The sequence below is a fragment of the Ranitomeya imitator genome, chromosome 3, assembly GCF_032444005.1.
Source record: "Ranitomeya imitator isolate aRanImi1 chromosome 3, aRanImi1.pri, whole genome shotgun sequence".
In the NCBI taxonomy this organism is placed as follows: domain Eukaryota; kingdom Metazoa; phylum Chordata; class Amphibia; order Anura; family Dendrobatidae; genus Ranitomeya; species Ranitomeya imitator.
In genome coordinates, this window is record NC_091284.1 from 381,628,390 (window position 1) to 381,643,815 (window position 15,426).

The following is a 15,426-nucleotide window of genomic DNA, read 5'->3' on the forward strand; positions in this document are numbered from 1 at the left end:
TCCAAGAAAAACCCACAACGTTTAGCATAATCCAAATCCATCAGATTCAGGGCAGCGCCCGAATCCACAAACGCCATGACAGAAAATGACGACAAAGAGCATATCACGGTAATGGACAGAAGGAATTTGGACTGTACAGTACCAATGACGGCAGACCTAGCGGACCGCTTAGTGCGCTTAGGACAATCAGAAATAGCATGAGTGGAATCACCACAGTAGAAACACAGACCATTCAGACGTCTGTATTCCTGCCGTTCAACTCTAGTCATAGTCCTATCGCACTGCATAGGCTCAGGTTTAACCTCAGGCAGTACCGCCAAATGGTGCACAGATTTACGCTCGCGCAAGCGTCGACCGATCTGAATGGCCAAAGACAAAGACTCATTCAAACCAGCAGGCATAGGAAATCCCACCATGACATCCTTAAGAGCCTCAGAGAGACCCTTTCTGAACAAAGCTGCCAGCGCAGATTCATTCCACTGAGTGAGTACTGACCATTTCCTAAATTTCTGACAATATACTTCTATATCATCCTGACCCTGGCACAAAGCCAGCAAATTTTTCTCAGCCTGATCCACTGAATTAGGCTCATCGTACAGCAATCCGAGCGCCAGGAAAAACGCATCGACACTACTCAATGCAGGGTCTCCTGGCGCAAGAGAAAATGCCCAGTCTTGAGGGTCGCCGCGCAAAAAAGAAATAATAATCAAAACCTGTTGAATAGGATTACCAGAAGAATGAGGTTTCAAGGCCAGAAATAGCTTACAATTATTTTTGAAACTTAGAAACTTAGTTCTATCTCCAAAAAACAAATCAGGAATAGGAATTCTTGGTTCTAACATAGATTTCTGATCAATAGTATCTTGAATTTTTTGTACATTTATAACGAGATTATCCATTGAAGAGCACAGACCCTGAATATCCATGTCCACACCTGTGTCCAAAATCACCCAAATGTCTAGGGGGAAAAAAAAAAAAAAAGTGAACACAGAGCAGAAAAAAAAAAAAATGATGTCAGAACTTTTTCTTTCCCTCTATTGAGAATCATTAGTTAGGCTCCTTGTACTGTTATGTTTGCTAATGACAGGTGTTATGAAGGCAATCCAGAAACACAGTGTGCTTAGCGATCAGAGCGCACACAGTGATCTGACAAATACCCAAAAATACAAGAACGAGCTCTGAGACGTGGAAACTCTGTAGACTGCACACCTGATCCTATCCTAAACACAACTAAAAGCGGCTGTGGATTGCGCCTAACAACTACCTAGGCAACTCGGCACAGCCTAAGAAACTAGCTAGCCTGAAGATAGAAAAATAGGCCTGACTTGCCCCAGAGAAATTCCCCAAAGGAAAAGGCAGCCCCCCACATATAATGACTGTGAGTAAGATGAAAAGACAAAACGTAGGGATGAAATAGATTCAGCAAAGTGGGGCCCGATATTCTAGGACAGAGCGAGGACAGTAAAGCGAACTTTGCAGTCTACAAAAAACCCTAAAGCAAAACCACGCAAAGGGGGCAAAAAAAAACCACCGTGCCGAACTAACGGCACGGCGGTACACCCTTTGCGTCTCAGAGCTTCCAGCAAAACAAAAGACAAGCTGGACAGAAAAAAAGCAACAAAAAAGCAAAAAGCACTTAGCTATACAGAGCAGCAGGTCACATGAACAATCAGGAGAAGCTCAGATCCAACACTGAAACATTGACAAGGAGCAAGGATAGCAGCATCAGGCGGAGTTAAGTAATGAAGCAGTTAACGAGCTCACCAGAACACCTGAGGGAGGAAGCTCAGAAGCTGCAGTACCACTTGTGACCACAGGAGTGAATTCAGCCACAGAATTCACAACAGATTTTAACCTGCTGAATGGAATCACCGGAGGATCGAGGTCTCAAAGCAGAAAACAGTTTACAGTTGTTTTTAAAACTCAAAAATTTGGACCTGTCACCAAAAAACAAATCAGGAGTAAGAATCTTCGGTTCTAAAACAGGAGTCTGAACAATATAATCAGAAATACACTGTACCCTAGCAGCAAGCCAGTCTACACAAGAAGCTAATTCCTGAACATTCATGCTAGCACAAGGCTCTTCAGCCACCCAGAGATAAAGAGGGAGGAGAAGACAAAGTAGACTGAAGAAAAAAAAATGGCTCAAGACCGTTCTTCCCTTCTTCTGAGATGCATTTAACTCATTATGGGCCAGTTGTACTGTTATAATCAGGTGACCTTGGAGCAGCATGAAAACTTTCACTGGAGTAGGTGGTAACTATACTGACCGCAAACCCTGATCTTAAAACCGCAACTAGAAGTAGCCGTGGGGTGTGCCTAACAAAACCTAGACACCTCGACACAGCTGGAGGACTAAATACCCCTATAGATGGAAATAGGAATTCTACCTTGCCTCAGAGCAGAACCCCAAAGAATAGGCAGCCCCCCACAAATAATGACTGTGAGTAGTAGAGGAAAAGACACACGCAGGCAGGAAACAGGATTTAGCAAATGAGGCCACACTAGCTAAATAGGAAAGAATAGGACAGGATACTAATCGGTCAGTATTAAAAATCCTTCCAAAAATATCCACAGCAGAAAATACAAAAACTCCACCATCTAACTAAAGATGTGGAGCGTATATCTGCAACTCCAGAGAATCCAACAAGACTGAGAAAACACTGACACAGTCTAAGCTGGACAAGAGAAAAACAAATGAATAGCACAGAATATAAGCACACTGCATGTGTGCCACAGAAAAAGAAACAGACACTTATCTTTGCTGAATTGGCAGCTAAGCAGGAGAAGCCAGAAAGTGATCCAAAACTTCCCAAGAAACATTGACAACTGTCAAGGACTAATGAATCCTGCACACCTAAATATCCCAGTCAGAACTGCAATCAGCAGATACACCTGGCCAGGACTGCGACTCAGAGACAACTGCATTCCCACCTACAACCACTGGAGGGAACCCAAAAGCAGAATTCACAACAAATTCCACACCAAACATAAAAAAGGGGGTGGACAAAAGTATTGGCACTGTTCGAAAAATCATGTGATGCTTCTCTAATTTGTGTAATTAACAGCACCTGTAACTTACCTGTGGCACCTAACAGGTGTTGGCAATAACTAAATCACACTTGCAGCCAGTTGACATGGATTAAACCATATACAACAACGGAGTTCAAGTCCAGATTAATGTATAGATAACAAGTGACTAGCACACTCTTAGGGATTGTGATGCAAAATGAAGGGGTTTATTTACATACAAAGTCACAAACGTTTCGGTCAACTCTAGACCTTCATCAGTGTGCTACAAAGAAAATATATACAAAACAGAAATATATGTTAACAAAACTGGGAGTGTAAACAAAATAGGACACAGTGATAACAAAAAATAACCAAATAAACAGAAGTATTTACATCATACGGATAAAAAATGTCACGAGACGTCAAATAGTATATAATCGTAGAATACAACCAGCAAAACCGCCGTTTATGTACTAGAAAAGCTGCAAAATAGAATGTGGACATAGAACCGCAAGAAGTAGGGCATAAGTGCCAGTATGGGACTAGAATCGGAACCTACATAGATCGTATAGGGGCCAGGGAACCAGAGAATCATACATAATATAAGATGGCAGTGGAGTAAATGTGGTGAGGAAGGAGTAAAGTAGTAAGAGGATGGAACACATACCTAAGTACACCTGTATGTAAGGTTGAGCCCCAAATGGAATGTAAATAAATGGCATCTAAAATTGGACATGAGATACGTATCAAAAAAACCTACATAGCTGGAGTGTCGTGACAGTGTAAACCATATAGCTGGACTAGAGCAGGTACATACCAAAAATAACTGGTAAACTCGAACCAGGACATACAACATGGAGATGTCTATATAGAAAAAATATTGTATTCAGTATAGCCAGGAGTACTACAGGCCGAGGAAATAAACAATATGGAATATGTGATAACTGTTGTGGCACAAATTGCCGACAGAGGTACATACCTAATAGAAAGGGTTAAGCCAAGGGGAGGAGAGAAAGCCCTTATAGCTAAAGAGCTATAACACAGATCTACAAGGAAGCAACAAAATTTGGTTAACCATAAGGCTGAGGAAAAAGGCCCAGTATATAGATGCCATATGGGATAGGTGTAGGAGGAAGGAACTATTCTTACCAGCGCACAAGAGAGACGAAACTCCGCGGTATCCACCGCCAGGAGGAGTGTGTGGCTATGTGTTAGGTAGAGCTATATATAGGGAATGGGGAGGAGCGCAATGTCAGCTGGAGTGAGGTCCGGAAAATGGGCGGAGCCAACGTGTCAGCCGGTGTCAGCTGACTGAGGGGGCGGTGACAATAGCGTTCCACAGGCGATGAAAGAAAATGGAGGTGCGTTCCAACAGAGTATAGGCCGGTGTCAGTAGGTCACAGAGGCGGAGACACATGCATTATACTACAACAAAGAGGAAGGAGGTGCGTTCCAGCGGAGAAGATGGTGATGACGTCGGTGCCTTTTAGCCACAGGGGGCAGGAAACTGATCATTCCACAGAGGATCTTATAGAATAAAGGTGCATTCCAGTGGAGCGATAGCTGTGCAGGTGGCAGTGAAGTGTCACAGGCAGCAGGAGCGAAAAATCAGAAAGGACGATTCTGTAATACGGAAAAAATAATTAGTAATAAGGCCATAAATGTTATACAATCATTGAACTAGCTGCACAGCATATAATAAGGTGGATCAAAAAAACCGCTGGAACAAAGTTATAAAGGGGCAAACCTGTCAATCAACACCAAAATATTAGGTGCTGGACTAAAACGTATGGAGAACTAGGCAGATGGCATAGTCATTAGTACTGTCCATATGAGACAGAAGTTAAAAAACTCAACAGGGTCAAAACAGTAACTCTGGTAATGTAGAAACAGGAGGGAAAAAAAAACAAAAAAAAAACAAAAAAAATCCAGATAGCGTCTAAGAACGACCTGAAATTAGGACATCATATATGGTCCCCAGCAAGAACAATACTTCTGTTTCAAGGGAACGGCTGTAGGTTAAAAGATACTGGTAAAGACAAGTAACCATTTGATAGTAGAGACACATGTATCAATCGGATTACAAACTGACAATGTCCTGTATATAATAACTTACATAAAGGATAATAGTTCATAGTCCCTATTCAGCCCTTTAGGGGTGAGGGTGTTGAGCTCATGGATCCAATATGCCTCCCTACGTTTGAGCATGGAGATACGATCCCCACCGCGTCTAGGTGGTGTAATTTGCTCAATTATTTGGAATTTCAATTGTGCCAGATTGTGACCCTTTTCTATGAAGTGTGATGGAAGAGGGAGTAAAAGGTTCTGGCAACGAATTGTAGATTTATGCTTAGATATACGTGATTTGACCGGTTGGTTGGTCTCACCTACGTATAACAGACCGCAGGGACATTTAATAAGATACACTGCAAAATTAGTGTTACACGTAAAAAAACCATTGATCTGGTATCTTTTCCCAGTGTGTGGATGGTGAATGCTGTTACCCTTAATTACATTGTTGCATTGGTTACAGCTGAGACAAGGAAATGTACCCATTTTTGGATTGCTCAAAAACCGTTGTGACGACCCAGGATGTGTGGGGCCTATGTCGGCACGAACCAGATTGTCTTTAATGTTACGAGGTCGTTTGAAGCACGGGAGAAAAGGGTGTTGGAACTCTTGTACAGTTGGGAATGCTGTTTGGAGAATATGCCAATGTTGGCGTATAGTTTTATGTAGTCTGTATGCAGCGGGATGGTATTGGTGCACAAAGGGGATGCGTGATTTAGCAGAATCTCTTGTCATAGTGGTGTCATTGATATTGGCGGTATCTAGGACACGGGGAGGGTAACCTCTCTCTCGGAATTTGGACTTCATCTCTGATGTCCTCTGTGCTATGAGAATGGGATCCGAGACAATTTAATTGACTCTATGCAGCTGTGATTTGGGGATGGATTTTTTCATATTATTGGGATGAAAACTGTCGTAATGTAACAGGCTGTTACAGTCCGTAGGTTTGGAGAATAGATCTGTAGAGAGATTGCCACTGGTGTCCTTGATGATTAAGGTGTCTAGAAAGCTGATTTGGTGAGGATCATGTGTCATAGTGAAGTCCAATCCGGGCCACGATGTTCTAAGGAATTGAAAAAAGTCCCGTAGAGAATCCAGACCCCCCCTCCAGATACAAAAAATATCGTCTATATAACGCTTCCATGTTAAGACATGGTTTTTGAAGAGTTCATGGGTATATATAGACGTATTTTCAAAATGTGACAATGGCCAAAAGGTCACTACATAGGTCAATGATACCAGGATCCATATTGTTTGTGGAGAGAAGCCAACGGGTCGATTGTATACCGTTCGTGTGTGGTATTGATGTATACAAATCTTTAACGTCGAAAGAAACTAGAAGGCTGTCTGGGGAATAGGTGTAACACTCCTAACAGTTTCAAGGAACGCTCTGGTGTCTAATAAAAAAGAACTGGTGTTTCTGATGAGAGGTGTGAGGATCTTTTCTAGGTAGATGAAGATTGGGGCCAAGACGGAGTCTGTGGATGCTACAATAGGTCTGCCAGGAGGGTTTTGTAGATTCTTATGTATCTTGGGTAGAACATAAAAAACTGGCGTAATAGGATGTTTCTTTGTTAGGAAAACTCGTGTTTTGCAATCAAGGATACCGCGGGACTGGAAATTGTCGAGAGTGGTCTGAATGGTATGTTGGATATTGGATGTGGGATTGTTGGGGAGTTTTTTATATGTGGTCGTGTCTCCGAGTTGGCGGTATATTTCATTTCGATAGAGAAGTTTGTCCATAACCACTATGGCCCCTCCCTTATCCGCTGACTTGATGATAATACTATCATCCTGCTTGAGGGATTTTAGAGCTTGACGTTCAATTGTTGAAAGGTTGGTGGGGTAATGAATTTTACCTTTATCGATATCATTTCGCAATTGTTGGAAAGAAGTGTCGACAAATTGGATGAAAGTTTCTAGGGGGTGTGAACCCTTTGGTGGTTGGTATAAACTCTTATCTCTCAGGCCAAGACTAGCTGCTGTAATCCCTACGGACGGAAGAATTTGTGGGTCTGATGGTACTTCTTGGGTGGTTTTAGAAAAATGAACTTTTAACCTTAGGGATCGATAGAATTTTTGCAGGTCCATGTCCATTTGAAATGTGTCATGTCTGTAACTAGGACAAAAGGACAGGCCTTTTTGTAAGGCGCTATGTTCGGCCACGCCTAAGGATTTAGATGAAATATTGACAACTAACGGTTGTATACCTGTCACCGTGTCACTCTCGTGAAGTCCATGTTTCGTGGTCCTACGGAGCCCCCGTCTAGTCCTCTTCTTTTCCCTTGTCGTTTGGGTCGGCCTAAAAAAGGACCTGGGTAGGGATATCTGCGGATGGTCACATGGTCATGGGGCTCTGCTGTGTGACCATCCGCTGCCTGCTACAAGGGTAAGGAAAAGTGCCAGGACAATTAACTTACATTTGATGCTAGATATATAATAATATTTGGTCCTGGGGTTCTTTCTCCTATCCCACTAAATAGGACAGTAGCACTAAGCACTTTATTTTTATTATGGCAGTGAGTGGCTGATCACACAGGTCTGGTACCGTTGTTGCTTTCCCTTGCTGAGCATGTAATGTCAGATATATAGTATTTTATCATGATTGTTACTTACATTGAAGATTAATAAAGTTTATATGTTTATACATTAATCTGGACTTGAACTCCGTTGTTGTATATGGTTTAATGCTCTAAGTATGGAGTGTCCTGGTGTGATTTTGTGGCCCAGTGTTTATGATTCATCTATTCAAAGATGAACAAACATAGGAGCAGGATTGTATCCATTATGGGATTTAGTTATGACATGGATTAAAGTTGACTCAACCTCTGTCCTGTGTCCTTGTGTGTACCACATTGAGCATGGAGAAAAGAAAGAAGAACAAAGAACTGTCTGAGGACTTGAGAAACCAAATTGTGAGGAAGCATGAGCAATCTCAAGGCTACAAGTTCATCTACAAAGACCTGAATGTTCCTGTATCTACCGTGCGCAGTGTCATCAAGAAGTTTAAAGCCCATGGCACTGTGGCTAACCTCCCTAGATGTGGATGGAAAAGAAAAATTGACAAAGATTTCAACGCAAGATTGTGCGGATGTTGGATAAAGAAACTCGACTAACATCCAAACAAGTTCAAGCTGTCCTGCAGTCCGAGGGTACAACAGTGTCAACCCGTACTATCCGTCGGCGTCTGAATGAAAAGGGACTGTATGGTAGGAGACCCAGGAAGACTCCACTTCTTACCCTGAGACATAAAAAAGCCAGGCTGGAGTTTGCCAAAACTCACCTGAAAAAGCCTAAAACGTTTTGGAAGAATGGTGTCTGGTCAGATGAGACAAAAGTAGAGCTTTTTGGGCAAAGGCATCAACATAGAGTTTACAGGAGAAAAAAAGAGGCATTCAAAGAAAAGAACACGGTCCCTACAGTCAAACATGGCAGAGGTTCCCTGATGTATTGGGGTTGCTTTGCTGCCTCTGGCACTGGACTGCTTGACCGTGTGCATGGCATTATAAAGTCTGAAGACTACCAACAAATTTTGCAGCATAATGTAGGGCCCAGTGTGAGAAAGCTGGGTCTCCCTCAGATGTCATGGGTCTTCCAGCAGGACAATGACCCAAAAAACACTTCAAAAAACACTAGAAAATGGTTTGAGAGAGGTGTCCAGCAATGAGTCCAGACCTGAATCCCATAGAACACCTGTGGAGAGATCTAAAAATGGCAGTTTGGAGAAGGCACCCTACAAATATCATGGACCTGGAGCAGTTTGCCAAAGAAGAATGGCCTAAAATTCCAGCAGAGCATTGTAAGAAACTCATTGATGGTTACCGGAAGCGGTTGGTCGCAGTTATTTTGGCTAAAGGTTGTGCAACCAAGTATTAGGCTGAGGGTGCCAATACTTTTGTCTGGCCCATTTTTGGAGTTTTGTGTGAAATGATCAATGTTTTGCTGTTTGCTTCATTCTCTTTTGTGTTTTTTCATTTAAGACAAGTTAAATGAAGATAATAATACCAAAGAATTTGTGTTTGCAATCATTTTCAGGAAGAAACTGAGTATTACCCGACAGAATTACAGGGGTGTCAATACTTTTGGCCATGACTGTATATATATATAAATATATATATATATATATATATATATATATATAGATACAAAAATATCACAGCAGCACATGTGCTGCTGTGATATTTTTGTATCTATTTGTTGCAGTTTGCAGCTTGCACGTGTTTATATTCGGAGTGCTGATTTGTTTTTTTTTTCCTTCTATATATATATATATATATATATATATATCAATCATATATTTATATGTATTGTAGGGAATGCTACTCACTTGGGTTTGTCGAGAGGCAAAACAGGAAGTGTTTCCAATTAAACGTCCATCTTGCTTTATTGTTGCATCATAAACCATTTATAAGCAAAAAATAAAAAATAAACAGCCTTCACTGCAAGCAAAACAAAGAAAACAGTTCTTTGGAAAATGTTCCTTGTCAGCCAATCCTGGTCACACAGGCTGGTTAGCCTCCAGTACACTGGCTCAGTCTGGATATCCCACACAGGAGGACTTCTCCTTCCACTGAGAGACCTGTACCAAACAATGGATTATAAGCTATTTAACTCCAACACATCCTAACAGGCCAAGTTACATGTTAACATAGGACCCTTTCTTTGATATCACCTTCACAATTCTTGCATCCATTGAACTTGTGAGTTTTTGGAGAGTTTCTGCTTGTATTTCTTTGCATGAAGTCAGAATTGCCTCCCAGAGTTGCTGTTTTGGTGTGAACTGCCTCCCACCCTCATAGATCTTTTGCTTGATGATACTCCAAAGGTTCTCTATAGGGTTGAGGTCACGGGAAGATGGTGGACACACCATGACTTTATCTCCTTTTATGCCCATAGCAGCCAATGACTCAGAGGTGTTCTTTGCAGCATGAGATGGTGCATTGTCATTCATGAAGATGTTTTTGCTCCTGAAGGCACGTTTCTGCTTTTTATACCATGGAAGAAAGTTGTCAGTCAGAAACTTTATATACTTGGCAGAGGTCATTTTCACTCCTTCAGGAACCTTAAAGGGCGTTACCAGCTGTTTCCCCATGATTCCGGCCCAAAACATGACTCCTCCACCTCCTTGCTGACGTCGCAGCCTTGTTGGGACATGGTGGCCATCGACCAACCATCCACTACTCCGTCCGTCTGGGCCATCTAGGGTTGCTCGACACTCATCAGTAAACAAGACTGTTTGGAAATTAGTCTTCATGTATGTCGGGGTCCATTACAACCATTTCTGCTTGTGAACACTGTTTAGGGGTGAACGAATAATAGGTTTATACACCACAGCAAGCCTTTGAAGGATCCTACACCTTGAGGTTCGAGGGGCATCAGAGGCACCAGCAGCTTCAAATAACTGTTTGCTGCTTTGTAATGGTATTTTGGCAGCTGCTCCCTTAATCCAGTGAATTTGTCTGGCAGAAACCTTCCTCATTATGCCTTTATCTGCATGAACTCTGTCTATGCTCTGTTTCAGTCACAAATCTCTTCACAGCATGATGATCACTCTTAAGTGTTTGTGAAATATCTAATGTTTTCATACCTTGTCCAAGGCATTGCACTTTTAAATGGTTTTCAGCAGCAGAGAGATGCTTTTTATATCCCATATTGCTTGAAACCTGTGGCCTGCTTAATAATGTGGAACATCATTTTTAAGTAGTTTTCCTGTAATTATAATCACCTGGAAAACTATTTATCACATGTGTTTAAGATTGATTTCAGTGATCCATTGAGCCCTGAGACACACTACCATCCACGAGTTTATTTGAAAAACAAAACAATTAAATCTTTATGACACTTAAATCCAATTTGCATAATAATTTGGAACACGGTGTATATATACACAGTACGGAGCAAAAGTTTGGACACACCTTCTCATTTAAAGATTTTTCTGTATTTTCATGACTATGAAAATTGTACATTCACACTGAAGGCATCAAAACTATGAATTAACACATGTGGAGTTATCTACTTAACAAAAAAGTGCGAAACAACTGAAATTATGTCTTATATTCTAGGTTCTTCAAAACACACACAAAAAAAAAAAAAAAAAGCACAGTAAAACCAAAAACACTCTGTTGCAAAAAAAATTCACAGTGGACAGCAAGTGCTAGTAAAAAGATGGGAAAAACAGGGTATTTGGTTGATACGTTTTTTGCACATGGACATTCCTTTTCTGAATCCTGCTCATACAGGTATTATACATATGACCAGTTTTTAAATACATCAGATAAGGATTACATACATTAGTTAGGACTGCTCTGATATGGGTATACCTTGACGTTTGGTAGAGCGGCTTAATATACATTTTTTGCAAAAAACGTATCAACCTGTTTTTTCCATCTTTTTACTAGCACTTGCTGCCCACTGTGAATTTTTTTTGCAACAGAGTGTTTTTGGTTTTACTGTGCTTTTTTTTTTTTGTGTGTGTGTTTTCAAGTCTCTTGGTGGTGTGAACATGTCTCTACGGGCTTGTTCACTGTGCGCACAGCTCATGTGTTCTAGGATCTTCAAAGTAGCCACCTTTTGCTTTGATGTCTGCTTTGCACACTCTTGGCATTCTCTTGATGAGCTTCAAGAGGTATTCACCGGGAATGGTTTTCACTTCACAGGTGTGCCCTGTCAGGTTTAATAAGTGGGATTTCTTGCCTTATAAATGGGGTTGGGACCATCAGTTGTGTTGTGCAGAAGTCTGGTGGATACACAGCTGATAGTGCTACTCAATAGACTGTTAGAATTTGTATTATGGCAAGAAAAAAGCAGCTAACTGGCTCACATGAGGACCGCCCCAGGAAAGGAAGAGCAAGAGTCACCTCTGCTTCTGAGAATTAGTTTATCTGATTATTTATTATTTATTTGATTAGTCACCAGCCTCAGAAAATTGTAGGTTAACAGCAGCTCAGATTAGAGACCAGGTCAATGCCTCACAGAGTTCTAGCAGCAGACACATCTGTACAACAACTGTTAAGAGGAGACTTTGTGCAGCAGGCCTTCATGGTAAAATAGCTGCTAGGAAACCACTGCTAAGGACAGGCAACAAGCAGAAGAGACTTGTTTGGGCTAAAGAACACAAGGAATGGACATTAGACCAGTGGAAATCTGTGCTTTGGTTTGATGAATCCAAATTTGAAATCTTTGAAAGTTTGTTGAAAGGCTACAGTACCGCCAATCAACAAGCTTTTTGGCTGTGGGCAAAACAGCTTATGTGGAGGAACTTTGCAAAACAGCCTTTAAGCAGTACTCTGCAAAGCAGCCTCTGTGGGAGTACTCTGCAAAACCGCCTCTGTAGGGGTACTCTACAAAACAGCGTTTGAGGGGGTACTCTGCACCAGCCCCTGTGGCAGTACTCTGAAAATAACCTCTGTGTGGGTATTCTGGAAGCAGGCTCTGTGTGAGTACTCTGCACTGGCTTCTGTGGGGGTGCACTTCACCAGTTTCTCTGGGGGTATTCTGCACCTTATCTCTATTCACATTTTTCCAGTGCAATTCTTCTGTTCTTATCCCAATTTTGTTTTGTTTTGCAGCCCTCTAGTCCTTATTACGAACATTTTAACCCTGCTGTTCTTACCCGAACAGACTTTTTGCGGCCCTGTAGATTTTTTTCTGTAAGTCTCTAAAACTTGAGACTCCTTGACTTTTCCTCATTTAGGGGGACCTACTGATGAGTATTTTTTTTTTTTTCGTTTACTTTTTGCTACACACAAAAAGTTACACTTGTTGTGTTCGGGTCATAGTGACCCGACATCGTTTTTTACAGCTGTGAGGCCATATTTTCAGTGAAATAAAGGAGTTATAACCTCAGTTGGGTCTATTTATTGCATCTACTAATGTATATCAATTGATTTATTTCCTAAATTATTTCAATGGGGTCGTACACGCGCTCTACCGGGGGTATGCATTGAGATCTGCGCACCATAAAAATGGCTTTATATTGATTATTTTTGGTGCGCAGTCTATTCTAAAATGTAGAGTGCATCCGGAGAGATCACTAGGTGTGCACTACACATGTATATTATGCGCAGAACGGACTGCTCAGAACGCGCTGTCTAAGACTTTTTTTTGTAAAGCTGAGCTGTAAAGTCTTGCAAATAATTTTTTTTTGCTAAGTAAGTCTGTCTTCCTGGCTTATCTGCTTGTTTTCAGAAGGGTTCTTATCTTCTCTGCTCTTATCAGTACACATATGCTAGCCCAGACATGTTACCTTTCAGTTTCTTTGGAGAGCAGCTGTGTGCTTCTACCCCCATGGCCTCTTCCGGCATCAAAAGAAAAAGATGCAGCTATTGCCCTTCTACTTGTGACAACAAGACGAGTATAACATGTTCTGGCTGTAAAACATTTCTATGCAAAAATCATGTGTATTGTTTTTCATGCAAGAATCCGTAAATTTATATGATCATGTAAATATATTCACATTGTAATGCTTATTATCTTTAATTTTTTATCACAAAATGTTTGATTTGATTGTTTTTTTTTTTTTTTTACAAAATATGTGTAGTTTTCTATTTTCGTTTTGCTCATTGGATGGATCTGTTTTTTCAGAATAAAAACAAAAAAAAAAAGATTTCTAGTTAATTTTTCTTTTTTTTTACTACCAAACATGTTCACAAACAGTCTAGTAAGCAAAAAGTATAAAAAAAATGGAGTTAGAGTGTCTAAAATCAAGGTTTAATAAGCCGGGTCATAGTGACCCGGAACACTACAAGTATATAGTAAATGCGACCAAAACAGCAGGGTTAAAGCACAAAAGTTTTGTACCCTTTGATTTCTATGTGGTTTGGGCTCAAGCTCAGGTAGAGTTTTGATACCCGAGCGCCACCTGTTGGCAGGTACCTGAACTGAACTTTGGACTACAGTTTGGTTGAACAGATGAACTGGAACATCCATGGGTCAGATCATCCCTACTCGCAAGTCTCCAAATTGATGGTAGGTTTGTGTTTCAGCAACCAGTGCATACTCAACACAATTTTAGCTGGCAAAAAAGAACCATGAATAAAATAGATTCTGTGTGTAACACACCCACTTTCATGCACACATTCTCAACCTTAGGCTACGGTCACACTACCAGTATTTGGTCTATATTTCACCTCAGTATTTGTAAGCCAAAAACAGGAGTTGGTGGAAAATGCAGAAGTGGTGCATTTGTTTCGATTTCTTTTTCTCTGGGGGTTCCTCACTTGGTTTTGGCTTCCAAATACTGATGTAAAATACTGACCAAATAGTAATAATGGGATCGTAGCTTTAGAAGTTAGATGAGTCTGAGTAAGGGGAGAACTATCAATAGCAGCTACTTGAACAGGACGACTAAGGGCTCATACTCACTTGTGCAAAACTCGGATGAGTTTCTCGCATGTTAATACCCGCCGCTACAGCCGGCACTCAGAACGGAGTGTGGGGCCCCATAGGAATACATGCAGCCGCATGCTCCGCTCCTCTGTGCCATGTGCAGTGCCGGGTATTAACATGCGAGACTCATCCGAGTCTTGCACAAGTGAGTATGAGCCCTAAGAGTTGTAACTGTATACCAACACTCGCCAGCAAAATTACTGTCAATGAGATCTGAGTCAACAAATGCACAGGTAACTATCACTCCAGATTTGGTAACCAAAGACACTTGTAATAAGCAACCAATAGTCTGCATTCTGACAGTGATACTGATAGTGGTTCTGATGTGGTATTTCTGTTCTTTTGGTGATATATTAATCTGTTGGTGGTTGTAGTGATGTAATTTTAAACTTTTGATGGTTCTGGTGATGTATTTTAGTACCTATGGTGGTTATAGAAATGTATTTCTGTACTGTTTGGGGTCTGGAAATGTATTTCTACCCTGTTGTGTTTCTGGTGATGTATTCATGTACTGTTATTAGTTATGATTCTGTTCTCATGTAGCAATCCATAACTTGTTAGATAAAATGATTTAGGCTGTGTTAGTAAAGTATTGTGCTGTCTGAAAAAGTTAAGGATTACTACATTTGTATCTGTGTTAGGAGCATTAACTATGAATTAAGGCACTGCAGGATGCCACATCCAAACATAATGTACTATGCTCACTGTTAAGATTGAGTTCTACTTGTTGGTTTAAGTAGTTATCACTCATATGTGATTTTCATCCTTACAGTCATGTGCCGAATAGCTTCTTTTCAAGTTTCTCGCAATGAAGAATTGGCTGTAATTCTTCACTGAATATTGAGAGAATTAGGAAGAGCAGATAGTAGGCATGTGAGTGTAAGTATACAAATCACATATGAGTGGTTGCATGATGACTACTTAAAGCCCTTAAGAATAAGAGGGGACGCCAAACTA

General features: G+C 41.0%; 1 long non-coding RNA gene across 1 annotated transcript; it reads right to left on the reverse strand.

Annotated features, from left to right (window-relative positions):
• Positions 1 to 3,355: 3,355 nt before the first annotated feature.
• LOC138670013 (uncharacterized) lies at positions 3,356 to 11,520 on the reverse strand. The gene is made up of 2 exons (XR_011319280.1): positions 9,410 to 11,520; positions 3,356 to 4,635 (listed from the first exon to the last, which is right to left on the reverse strand). It is a non-coding gene; the product is annotated as an uncharacterized lncRNA (long non-coding RNA).
• Between the last annotated feature and the right edge of the window lie 3,906 nt (positions 11,521 to 15,426).